General features: G+C 45.5%; 1 long non-coding RNA gene and 1 pseudogene across 3 annotated transcripts; both read right to left on the bottom strand.

Moving 5' to 3' along the window:
• Positions 1–229: 229 nt before the first annotated feature.
• Positions 230–2,356, bottom strand: LOC311031249 (tripartite motif-containing protein 16-like; annotated as a pseudogene). The gene has a single exon. The product of its transcript is annotated as a tripartite motif-containing protein 16-like (transcript).
• A 6,666-nt stretch (positions 2,357–9,022) lies between these two features.
• LOC311031274 lies at positions 9,023–11,322 on the bottom strand. Of its 2 annotated transcripts, XR_014599056.1 has the most exons (4): positions 11,224–11,290; positions 10,315–11,133; positions 10,150–10,227; positions 9,023–9,397 (listed from the first exon to the last, which is right to left on the bottom strand). It is a non-coding gene; the product is annotated as an uncharacterized lncRNA (long non-coding RNA). The 2 variants fall into 2 exon arrangements; XR_014599055.1 differs by having other exon boundaries at positions 10,315–11,322.
• Positions 11,323–12,254: the final 932 nt, after the last annotated feature.

Below are 12,254 nucleotides of genomic sequence, written 5' to 3'. Positions count from 1 at the left end.
TGATGAAACCTGGACCCGATGAAAGGAAACCCCGTGTGATGAAACCCACAACCAGGAAACATCTGCACCGCCAATCTGAGAGTTAAAGACACACGACGAAGCTCGGGGGAAATCATTTATATTCAATATCATAATCACATAAGCATCAATAATTCATATAAAAAAAACCTCTTTAAAACAAAACTTTTCAGCATCTGTGATCGACGTCCCAAAAACAAAGAAAGAGTCTTACAGGAGGTGGAGAAAACAAACACACCTGGCAGTGTAACTAAACCCGGAGCGATCGCTTCCTGTGAAGCTGATGATGAGATTTGAGGCGTGTTGTTGTTGTTCTGGGTCGCATTAGATCGTCAGCTGTTCCTGTTATTTTGTCCACCTCCCGCTCACACCATCAAGTACAAGATCTGCTGCTCAGTTAGCAAAAATATCAACAGAATGAAAAAAGTACTGGTGTTACTGGTGTTACTGGTGTTACTCTTTCAAGACCCACAATAAGGAGGGACTTGTCAAATGTAACATTTTCAAGCTGTGTTCCATTCTCAAAAGAAAACATCAGCAAAACAGTTATTTTATTTTTAATGGGATTCAAATAGAGGAGAGAAGGAGGCGGAGAGGAGAAGGACAAGAGGAGGAGGAGGAGGGAGAAGAAGAAGGAGGTGAAATCATTCAACTCTTAAATGCCTTCTGTCTAGTTGAGTTGACAGAACTCACCATTGCCTCCACTATAAACATAAAGTCCAGCATAGAGGGGCTCAGTGAACGTGGTCTGGACTCTGTGGAGGAGAGTCATGGTCTCAGAGACGCTGTAGAAGGACAGAATACCTGCTCTGTGATCCAGGAACACTCCTACTCTGGAGGACCGAGGACCTGAGACGGGAGTTTGAACTGAGTTATAGGAGAACGCATATCTTTTATTGTTACAATCTAACGACCAGGATTTGTCATTGTCTCCAAACATACATTGATACCAGTCTCCTGTTCTACTGATACTCTTGTATGCGACTGCTACACCAACTACACCTCCTCTCCACTCCACCTCCCATTAACAACGGCCAGTCAGACTTTCTCTACTCAGGACCTGATCATAATCAGTGAATCTGTCTGGGTGACTAGAATAAGACTGGTTTTGACTCCTTGTTGCTTTTCTGTTCCCCTCAGATAATAACAGATATGTGTTTGCTGTGTTTGGATCCAGTGTGATTTCACGTGAATATTTCAAGAATCCAGCTCTGGTCTTGGGTTCTGGTTGTGGCAGTGAAACATCCACTTCAGTCCCCGCCAGTGAGACGTTTGTCCATCTGTGTGTCAGAACTTCCTGTAGTCCATCTCTGACTTCTGACAGCGCCGCCGTCACGTCCTCAAAGTAGCGGCGAGGAGGACGGGCGTTGATGCTGGATGAGTGTGTGGACTCACTGAGTGGTGACAGTGACGGGTAGTCGTGTAGAAACTGGTTGTGATCCTCTGTGTGTGAGAGCTTCTCCAGCTCAGCGTCTCTCCTCTTCAGCTCACTGATCTCCTGCTGCAGCTTCTCCTGAAGCTCTCCGACTCGACTCACTTCCCTTTCCTGCTGGGATCTGACCTGCTGCTTCACGTCAGAGCGTCTTCTCTCCATGAGACGGATCAGCTCCGTGAACATCTCCTCACTGTCCTCCACTGCTTTATCAGCAGAGTGGTTGATGGCCTCCACCTCCTGGTGGAGCAGCTTCACATCTTTGTCTCTGTCCTGGATTCTCTGCTGGATGTTTAGTCGACTCCCCTCCAGCTCTCTCTGCCTCTCGGTCCTTTCTGCTGCAGCTGAGACTGTGTCGTGGCCTTTATGTTCGTCCACAGAGCAGAGATAACAGATAGACTGCTGATCAGTACGGCAGAACATCTTCATCACCTCATCATGACGAGAGCACACGTTCTCCTGGAGCTTGTTGGAGGGCTCCACCAGCCGGTGTTTCTTAAATGCTGCTGATTCATGATGAGGCTGGAGGTGTTTCTCACAGTAAGAGGCCAGACACACCAGACAGGACTTGAGGGCTATCAGTTTCCTCCCAGTGCAGGAATCACAGGCCACATCTTCAGGTCCAGCATAGCAGAGACCAGCAGGAGCAGCTAGGAGTCCAGTCCTTTTCAGCTCCTCCAACAGATCTGCCAACATGGTGTTTTTCAGCAGGACAGGCCTCGGTATGAAAGTCTGCCTACACTGAGGGCAGCTGTAGATCTCCTTCTCATCCCAGAAGCTTCCAATACACTTCATGCAGTAGTTGTGTCCACAGGAAGTAGACACCGGATCCTTCAGTAGATCCAGACAGATGGAACAAGAGATGGTTTCCCGGTCCAGCTGAACTCCTTTCTGCGCCATTTCACCTCTCAGCGACGACGACTGTCTGAGTTTCACTTAGTGAGAAGTGAAACTGGTCTGAGGTCTGATCTCAACAACACTGTGTGTGTGCAGTGAAGGTGGCCTGTCAGCTGCTGCACTTCACCGCCATGTTGGTTACACCCGTCCACACGCAGTAGATCTGAAGGGGAGGGAACAAGGAAGTGTGTGTGTGTGTGTGTGTGTGTGTGTGTGTGTGTGTGTGTGTGTGTGTGTGTGTGTGTGAGAGAGAGAGAGAGAGAGAGAGAGAGAGAGAGAGAGAGAGAGAGAGCGAGAGAGAGATTTTTTTTATTTTTACAAAAAACACTTTATTTACAATATTCATATATACATATACATACAATATTCATCAATATCTCAACAGAGAAAATGCAATGCATCAATAAAGTGCTATTTGTGCATAAGGTTAATAAAAAGAGGAGTTTATCTGATAAAAAACTGTGCAAATACTAAATCATCATTTTTGACAGAGCAGATAAAATCACCGAAGCACCACCGCCGTTTAAAATGTTCCACGTCCCCAATGGTCTTATAAAACTAAAACTCTAGACATATTCTTGACTTAATGTTACAGAGAAACACAGGAAGGGCCTCATGCCCCCTCTTTCTTTTACCTTGTTTCTCCGACTGATGTAGACTGCCATTTTTGCTTCTCCTAATAGGAAGTTTATCAGCTGCCATTTGACACAATCTCTCTTTTTCTATCCTGCACCAAAAATAAAAACTCTCTCTGAAAAAACACATTAAAAGAGCTAAAAACCAACGTTAAAAAAGAAAAAAAGCTTGTGAGTCTCAGGCATTCAGTAAAAACATGGAAAACTGTCTCTCTTAGGCCACAGAAAGGACATTGGTTTGAAACGGCAGGATTTAAAACTGAGACAAAGGCATTTGAGGCGATGGCACCATGAAGTACCCTCCACTGGAGGTCAGCTGTCCGTTTTTTAAGGGGAGGCTTGTATAAAACCCTCCACTGCGGGCAGGCCCCGTCCCACCCCGCTCTGTTGCTCCAAGCTGTGGGGGGCCTACTTTCCAGTCCTTTCCTGTTGACTGATTTGACAATGTTGGTATACAGCGTTGCCTTGTCGGCTCTGTGCAGGCTGAGCTTGCCCGGGCTAGTGACAGTTAACAGGGGTCCAGTCTCTTCTCCAAACTCTGGGCTCAGGCCAGAGGGGGGGTCTATACACGACAGACGATGCCACAGGAGGGATGCAACAAGATTATTTAAGATTAAAACTCTACCTCTGTATGACATTTGAGGGAGCAGCCATTTCCATTTTTTTATTTTACTCTCTACTCTTTCTAGGACGGTCTCCCAGTTTCTCAGCACCACAGCCTCATTCCCGAGAAACACCCCAAGATATTTCAGCCCGTCTTTTTTCCAGGCAAGGCTCTGGGGGAGAACCGGGAGACCGTCAGCCCATTCACCAACAGCGAGGGCTTCGCTCTTTCTCCAGTTCACCCTCGCTGCTGATAAAATAGTAAAATTGTTTACAATGTTTTCTAAAATGTCCATCTCACCCTGATTTTTAATAAAAACAATGAGGTCATCAGCGTAGGCTGATAAAACAATGCTTCCATTAAAACCAGGTAAAATTAGACCTTCAATATTAAAACGTATTTTGTTGAGGAGGGGTTCCAGGGAGAGCGTGTAGAGCATGCCAGACAGAGCACAGCCCTGCCGAACGCCTCTACATGCTCTAAAAGGAGCACACAGACTACCGTTTATCTTCAGCACACTCTCAACCCCACTGTACAACACCTTGATCTTAGCTATGAAACCAGCGCTGAACCCAAACTTCTCCATAACTTTCCAGAGGAAATTGTGTTCAACGCGGTCAAAAGCCTTTTCCTGGTCTAGACAAATCCGACCAGTGTTACTGCCCAATGAGCTGGAGACGTCCAAAACATCCCGAATGAGGTGGACATTGTCCACCATGGACCTGCCGGGCACACAGTAGGTCTGGTCCCGATGGATGACCTGCTCCATAGCTTTCCCCAGCCTGGAGGGCAAAGAGTTTGGACAGAAGTTTGTAATCCACACACAACAAAGACACAGGGCGCTAGTTTTTGATTTCTTGCAGGTTACCTTTTTTTGGTAGGAGAGTGATAACTGCTCTGCGGCAGGAAGTGGGCATGGAGCCAGAGGCCAGACTTTCATTAAAAACATCTAAAAGATCATTTGCAAAGATGTCCCAGAAGGCTTTATAAAACTCGACTGTGAGGCCGTCGATGCCGGGAGCCCGCCGCCCTTGCATGCCCTGCAGGGCAGCGTGTAGCTCCTGCATCTGCAGCGGCCCCTCGAGACAGGTGTTGGTCTCCTGAGAGACCTGAGGCAGTCCACCAGTGAACCCCTCCAGTAGAGCGTCCTGCTCCTCATATTGGCTTGTGTAGAGGGAGGTATAAAACTCCACCGCACGCCTTCGGATCTGGCTTGGCTCCACAATCTCCTGCCCTGTGTCTGAAAGCAGTGTGTGGATTACTCGCCCCTGCCCATTCTTTCTCTCCAGGCCGAAGAAATAACTAGAGGGGACATCCATCTCTTCGATGGCTTGAAACCGGGACCTGACCAGTGCGCCCTGTGCTCTACTTTCCAGCAGGTCAGCTAAAGCTAGCTTTTTGACTTTGAGGACTTCAATATGTTCTCGATCTCCTGTGGATTCACTTCAATTCTCAAGTTCCACTATATCTATCCTTCATAGATCTAGTGATGTCCCAAGACCCGAGAATGATCAGTAAAAATAGCTGGGGTAATTGTGCATGATTTATAAATATTAAAGTGATGCTTAAAACGATCTAGTCTGGCTGAGGAGATCCTGCTCTCTCTAAGGTGGGACCATGTGTACTGTCGGCAGTCTGCGTGCATCCTCCTCCACACATCCACCAGGCCATGAGCAGAGACCAGCCGCCTCAGAGCATGCTGGGATGCTGGATGTGGCTATGGTTTCGGTCTTAAACCCTAAAAAAAACCTTCCTCTCTGCACCGATTGTTGGAGCATACACATGAATAAAAACACCTGTAAAATTGTCAAATCGAGCTTTGACTAATAGTAGCCTCCCCTCGATAAAATGCTCAACCTCCAGTGAGACTGGAGTAAAAGCCTTGGAGAAGAGGAAGCCTACTCCTCCACTCAGAGAAGTGCCAAACTGTGTGTTTATGTCAACAACATCTGGTGCACTCACACAGTGGCTATAGACCGTCACTGCTCCCCAGATTTAGAGTATGTGACTATCAAATGTCGGCCCATTTATCTCCGTAGAGAGTTTACTGTTGTCTTGATCACTGCTGTTTACATCCCACCGGATGCTAACGCTAACATAGCTCTCGGACTTTTACATAGCAGCATTAGCAGTCAGCAGAGCAAGTATCCTGATGCAGTGTTTATCATTGCGGGGGACTTCAATCACGCTGACCTAAAAGCAGTGCTCCCCAAATTCCACCAGCACGTTAAGTGTGCGACCAGAGGAGCTAACACATTGGACAAGGTCTACTCAAACATCAAGGGTGGCTACAGGGTCAGGCCACTACCACACCTAGCTCAGTCCGACCACCTGTCACTGCTTTCTGTTCCTGCATACACCCCCCTCAGAAAAACTGCTTTGACTACTAAAAGGACTGTTAAAACATGGCCCGATGGAGCCTCTCAGCAGTTGCAGGACTGCTTTGACAGGACCTGCTGGGAGATATTCGAAGATCTAGACCTGGAGGTGTTTACAGACAGTGTATTATGTTATATCAAGAACTGCATAGACATTGTCACAGTGGACAAACGCATCTGTGTCTATCCCAACCAGAAGCCCTGGATGACTAGGGAGGTCCAGCAGCTGCTAAAGGAGAGGAACACCGCCTTTAGATCAGGTGATGGGGCTCTGTACAGCGCAGCACGCTCCAGTCTCAAGAGGGGCATCCGGAGGGCGAAGTCGGACTACAGGAGGAGGATCCAGGACCACCTGGACAGCAACAACACCAGGCAGGTGTGGCAGGGAATCCAGAACATTACCAACTACAAGACCAACCCAGGGGCTGCTGAAGGTGATGTCTCGCTGGCAGAGGAGCTGAACCACTTCTTCGCCCGTTTCGAGGCAAAGCCACCAGATGCAGCAACACCACATCCAGCGGCCAACAGCGACATCATCCTCATGGTAGAGGAGCACGAGGTGAGGCGTACACTGCGGGCTGTCAACCCGCGGAAGGCAGCTGGACCAGACGGCGTCTGTGGACGCGTGCTTAAGGACTGTGCGGACCAGCTGGTGGGGGTCTTTACTAAGATCTTTAACCAGTCACTCTCCCAGGCCACTGTCCCATCCTGCTTGAAGTCCTCCACCATTGTCCCCCTGCTCAAAAAAACAAATATCACCACCCTCAACGACTACCGGCCAGTAGCACTCACCCCTGTGGTGATGAAGTGCTTTGAAAAACTGGTTCGTAGTCACATCATGTCATTCATCCCCCCCACATTTGATCCATATCAGTTCGCTTACAGGGCAAATAGATCTACTGAAGACGCTGTGGCCACAGCCCTCCATGCTGCATTGTCCCACCTGGAGCAGCAGGGGAGCTATGCTCGGCTGCTCTTCATGGACTTTAGCTCTGCTTTTAATACAATCCTCCCCCACAGACTGGTGCTCAAACTGTCTGACATCGGAATACCACACTCAACCTGCCTTTGGATTAAGGACTTTTTAACGGACCGCACTCAGAGGGTAAGAGTGGGCCCCCACACCTCCACGGCCCTCAGCCTCAGCACTGGCTCCCCACAGGGCTGTGTGCTGAGTCCCCTGCTCTATACCCTCTATACCCACGACTGCATTCCCGCCCACCAAAGCAACACCTTCGTTAAATTCGCAGATGACACCACAGTAGTGGGGCTCATCTCAAGGGGGGATGAGACCGCCTACAGAGACGAGGTGGAGCGTTTGGTGGGGTGGTGCAGTGCTAACAACTTGCTCCTCAATACAACAAAAACCAAGGAGCTTGTTGTGGATTATAGGAGGAAGAAGACGGTCATCCAGCCGCTGATGATAGGCGGGGTCTGTGTGGAGAGGGTCTCCGACTTCCGCTTCTTGGGAGTGAACATCATGGAGGACCTGACCTGGGGCGTCAACACCACTGGGCTAGTGAAGAAGGCCCAGCAGAGACTATACTTCCTGAGAGTTCTCAGGAGGAACAACATCCCCCAGAAACTGCTGGTGTCCTTCTACCGCTGCTCAATAGAGAGCATATTGACATACTGTCTGTGTGTCTGGTTCTCAAGCTGCACTGTGGCACAGAGGAAAAGGCTCCAGGGGGTCATAAAGGCAGCGCAGAAAACCACCGGCTGCCCTCTTCCCTCTCTGGACGAACTGCACAGCTCCCGCTGCCTTAAAAAAGCTAAATCCGTCCTGCAGGACTCATCACACCCCGGCCACAAACTGTTTGAACTACTGCCATCAGGCAGGAGATACAGGTCTATGAAAACAAGAACAAACAGACTACAAAACAGTTTTTATCCAACAGCCATAACCTCACTAAATGTTGCTACCAGAGCATAGTTGTGTTGTGTATCACATCTTTGTAGGCACATTTATAAATGTGAATGTTTGTGTGGGTGTGTCTTATGTGTTTTTTTAGTGTACTTAGTTGATTAGTTTTTATTTATACGTACTATCTCAATGTGATGTTTTTGCACTTAACAAGGACTGCACTTAATTTCGTTGTACTTGTTACAATGACAATAAAGATATTCTATTCTATTCTTCTATTCTCTATCCATGACTCAAAATGGCTTCCCCTTCCCACTCTCTCCTCCAGTCTGCCTCATTGCCTTTGTCACTGTGCGTTTCTTGTAAAAAATAAAATATCTATTCATTTCATTTTTGCTGTTTCATAAATACTTGCTCTTTTTTTGTCCTCTCTGGCTCCGTTCACATGAACACTTCCCACTCTAAAACAATCCATGTTGAGTGAGAGGTTAAAAACGAGGCTTAAAAACAATAAATTAATTAAAACACACATTAGAGCATTTTCCATCACTGTTCATTTGTTTTTTTACCTTGACTACAAATTTCTATAGACTTCTTGGTTGGTAAAACCGGACAACTCTTGCTGGCTAATATGGAGCCGGGCCGAGGAGCAAAACAAAGTTAGATCCGGGAAGAAATCCTCTATTTTTACCCCATGTTGGTTTTTTGTTCTTCTTAAAAAATTCCTGATTTTTTCTGGAGTGTATTGTGATTTTTTTTTGGCTGTTGCTGAGGCTAGGAGCTTCACTGCCGTCGGACACATATTCCTCACTGCTCTCGTCTGTGTTGGCCCTCCTATCCGTCTGCCCGTCTTCTTCACTGGCTTTACTCGTTTTAGCATCACTTGTTGTGTTTTTTGTTTTTCTTCTACGTTTTATAGTAGGTTTTTCTCTAACAACCTCTGCTGCAGCCTCCTCTTCCTCCATCTCATCCTCCTCTCCCAGATCACTCCATCTTGTATTACCTTGCCCAATCTCTTCATTTATTTTTCCTTCATTAACCTCATCTGCCTGTGTAACCAATTTTAGGAGTGTAAAAGTGAATTACAGTAAAATAAGAAGTTGATCTAATGATAAGACCTGGACCAGAATCAGAAGAAACTAAATTCGAGAGGAGCCACTGTACTGAGCAACAATAATGAAGCAGACGCAAGAGTAACAATTGAGTAGCCACTCTTATATTTTTTACAGTGGACAAAATGATTTGTCTGGTTTGTACAGAATACAAAATATTAACCCAAACAGTAAGAAAAATAAAAAAGTAGTGTGCACACTAAAACCAAAAATGTCCGTTGGGGCCCTTAAAATAAAAAAGGAGTTGTTGCAGGTTCTATTGTTGTAGAGTTTGTGCAAGTTCACCTGATTCCAAGGCTCCTTGTAGTGTAATGTAAGTGTATTATGTGTGTGAATGAGTGTGTACGTGGATATCTCCTCGGTGCTGATCTTTCTTCAGGGTAGTTGGCTCGCCATCTGTTACAGCAGGAAGTTGTCCTGAACCTCAGACTCTTCAGTCCTCCTAAAAAAACCTGACCTGAAGACAGGGTCACACAATACATTCAACACTATCCATTCTCAGATGCATCATTAGGAATATCAGATGTCAAAAGATGCACACCATTACATCTAATTCTGACATAAATCTTCATCCCTATTCAAATCTCAAATCTCTGTCTCAGTTGTACAACGTTCAGTCTTAAGTGTATCATTTATGAGAACTAAATACTAAAGTGCTCACACATTTACCCGTTCATGTGAACAGTTTCAATAATACTTATGGTAAGTAACCATTAACATACAAAATATCATTTATCATAAACATATCAGAACCATGTGCAAATAACATAACAGTACACATTTTGAGTTAGACTCAGAGGTATTAAAGAATTGTGCTTAGTTTACTCTTACATTATAGGCCTATTCATGTCCGAGATCTGCACCAAAAATTACCCTCTAGTTGCTTTAAACTCAGTTGGAATAACATAAATGTCTTCAATAAATTGCATGGTACAAAATAAAATATTATTTTACATTCATCACATTCACAACATACCAAATTACTCTTTTTTCTCCCTTTAAATTGGCATAAGGAAATAAAACACTTCCCCTTTAATTATATTCACATCAGCATAAAATAATAAACACAATGTGCATTTGTTCAGAAGTATTTTACCCGTATTCATTTCAATGTACTCTGATAACCCTAATATCACCGCTGCTTTCTTTTAGCACACGGAAAACCAAGAGGGAAATAGCACCAGAGCAGCTAAAGAGCACATTTCTCACCGTTGCTCTGTGTATCAAGGTGGAGCACGCCGATGCCGAACTTCGTAGCAGCTCTCCGGATGAAAGCAAGCAGTTAGCCTGTTAGGCACAGAGCTAGCATTAGCATGGACTACGACGGTAAGCGTCAACAAGCTGTTTTTTCATCGGATAATTGACTCGTCTTACCGACGTAACTCTCCTTCGTTCAGCCACTTGGCTCCGGACCTCCACTGGGTAAGTGCTCCGACTCTCTCTTTTTCCCTTTCCACAGGTAAACTCCGGGTTTTCTCCCGTTTTCCTCTTCTCCTTAGCACGCAGCTGCCCTCGCTTCTCCGGCTGGGACCCGAACTAGGTACCCCACGTGGGACCATGCGAGCTGAGCGGTGCATTCAAATGCAGTAGGAAAACTGACACTTTGGCGATGCAAAACAAATAAAGATAAATAAAATAAACAGTTTCTCTCCTTTTATTGTACTCAATTAACTGTGCGTTTCTTTTACACCTGGTTACATGATTAATTAGCAAAATGATAATAGTCCAGAGAATGTAATTAAACAGTTTTATTACAGGGTTCTGCTTGACAGGTTATAGGCCCACTGGTATCTCCTCAGTTTACATCAACAGTATCACAGCAAGGCCAGGATTACGTTTTTCAAACCACTCTTTACACTGCAAAAGGTTTACACACATAGTGAACTCACACCCTTAAGGTTTGCACACAGCTCAATTTCACTGCAAACATTTTAACCACGTCACACCTTATGCCTGCCTTGACGGTTTAACTGAGACTACACCTGAGACTGAAAACGAGTGGGGGTTTGTCGCAGAGCACAAACAAACAAATAAACAAACAAACAAAAAGAAAAAAAGAAACTAGTCCACCCAAGGGCAATACCCAGCTCTTTTCGCCCGTTACCGGCTCACTTGCCCGGTGGACTAGACAAAATAATAAACCCGAAATAATAAACAAAAAACGGCAAGAACAACTAATAGGCCACCGATTCTCTGCAGAGACACAAATACAAACCTTCATTACTTTATTACATCCATAAAAATGTTTAAGAGTTTACAGCCTATATCGCAACTTTAAAATACCTGGTCTGCCGAACTGCGCCCATTCACCAGCTACCAGCTACTCACAACCCCCGCAGGGCAATAAGTCTGAAAACATAAAACAAACAGTTCATATTACACAATAATTAGGGATGTGACGCTCGAAGCTGATGTTTCGAAACAGTGTCGAGCTTCCGGAACGCAAGTGTTTCGGACAGTGTTTCGAAATGTGGTTCAAAACGCCCCTGTCACGTGACCACAGGCTTCGTAGCGGTTCATTCAGGTTTCAATCAGTTTTCCAGAGGTGGCGCTTGCGGCGTGACGCAATTGCCTCATTAAACAGCTGGTTTATCTAAAACTCAAAGCCCCAGAATGCTTAAAAGCCACTCAAACACATCTCATCTTTGTGGGTTTTTGTGAGGAGAGAGATTTTGAGAGATATTGAGAGTTAGTAGAGCGATTTTGAGAGATATAGTGACATAGCGACAGCAATTTAGTGTATTCTTGCAATTGATAGTAAAGTTAGTGATATAGATTAATTGACAGGCTAGAGACAGACAGTGAGCGATAGTTTAGATAGATAAAGTGACGTTAATATTTAGGGAATAGCAGATTAGTGCGAGGTATAGGCTTAGTTGTAGTGTTTAGTCAGGCTAGTATAGATAAGCTAAAGATGGAACTTCCACATAAGAGAACACGTTCTATCGTGTGGGAGCATTTCCATTTAGAAAGCCCTAATAAGGTGAGGTGTATCATTTGCGATAGGTTCCTTTCCTATTGCAATAACACCTCTTCCATGATGCGCCACCTGAGGACCAGTCACCCTGTAGTGTTGGAAGGTGCTGCTGCTCCTGCTAGGCCTGCTGCTGCTGCTGCTGGGTCAATGAACAGAGGTACGTTCGAAAATATAAATTAAATCCCACGGTGTTGTGACTAGCAGGGAATGCCCAAAATGTGTTAAGTTAAAGTAAACATATAAAATGTAAGATATATTAGAACTACTAATGTATGATTACCACGAGATTCGAACCCCGGTCGCCCGATTCTAAACTCTAAGCGTTACCATTGCGCCA

Source organism: Eutrigla gurnardus (assembly GCF_963514095.1).
Source record: "Eutrigla gurnardus genome assembly, chromosome: 2".
Taxonomy (NCBI): Eukaryota; Metazoa; Chordata; class Actinopteri; order Perciformes; family Triglidae; genus Eutrigla; species Eutrigla gurnardus.
Note: the sequence above shows the minus strand (reverse complement) of the source record. Positions and strands in the feature narration are given on the sequence as shown.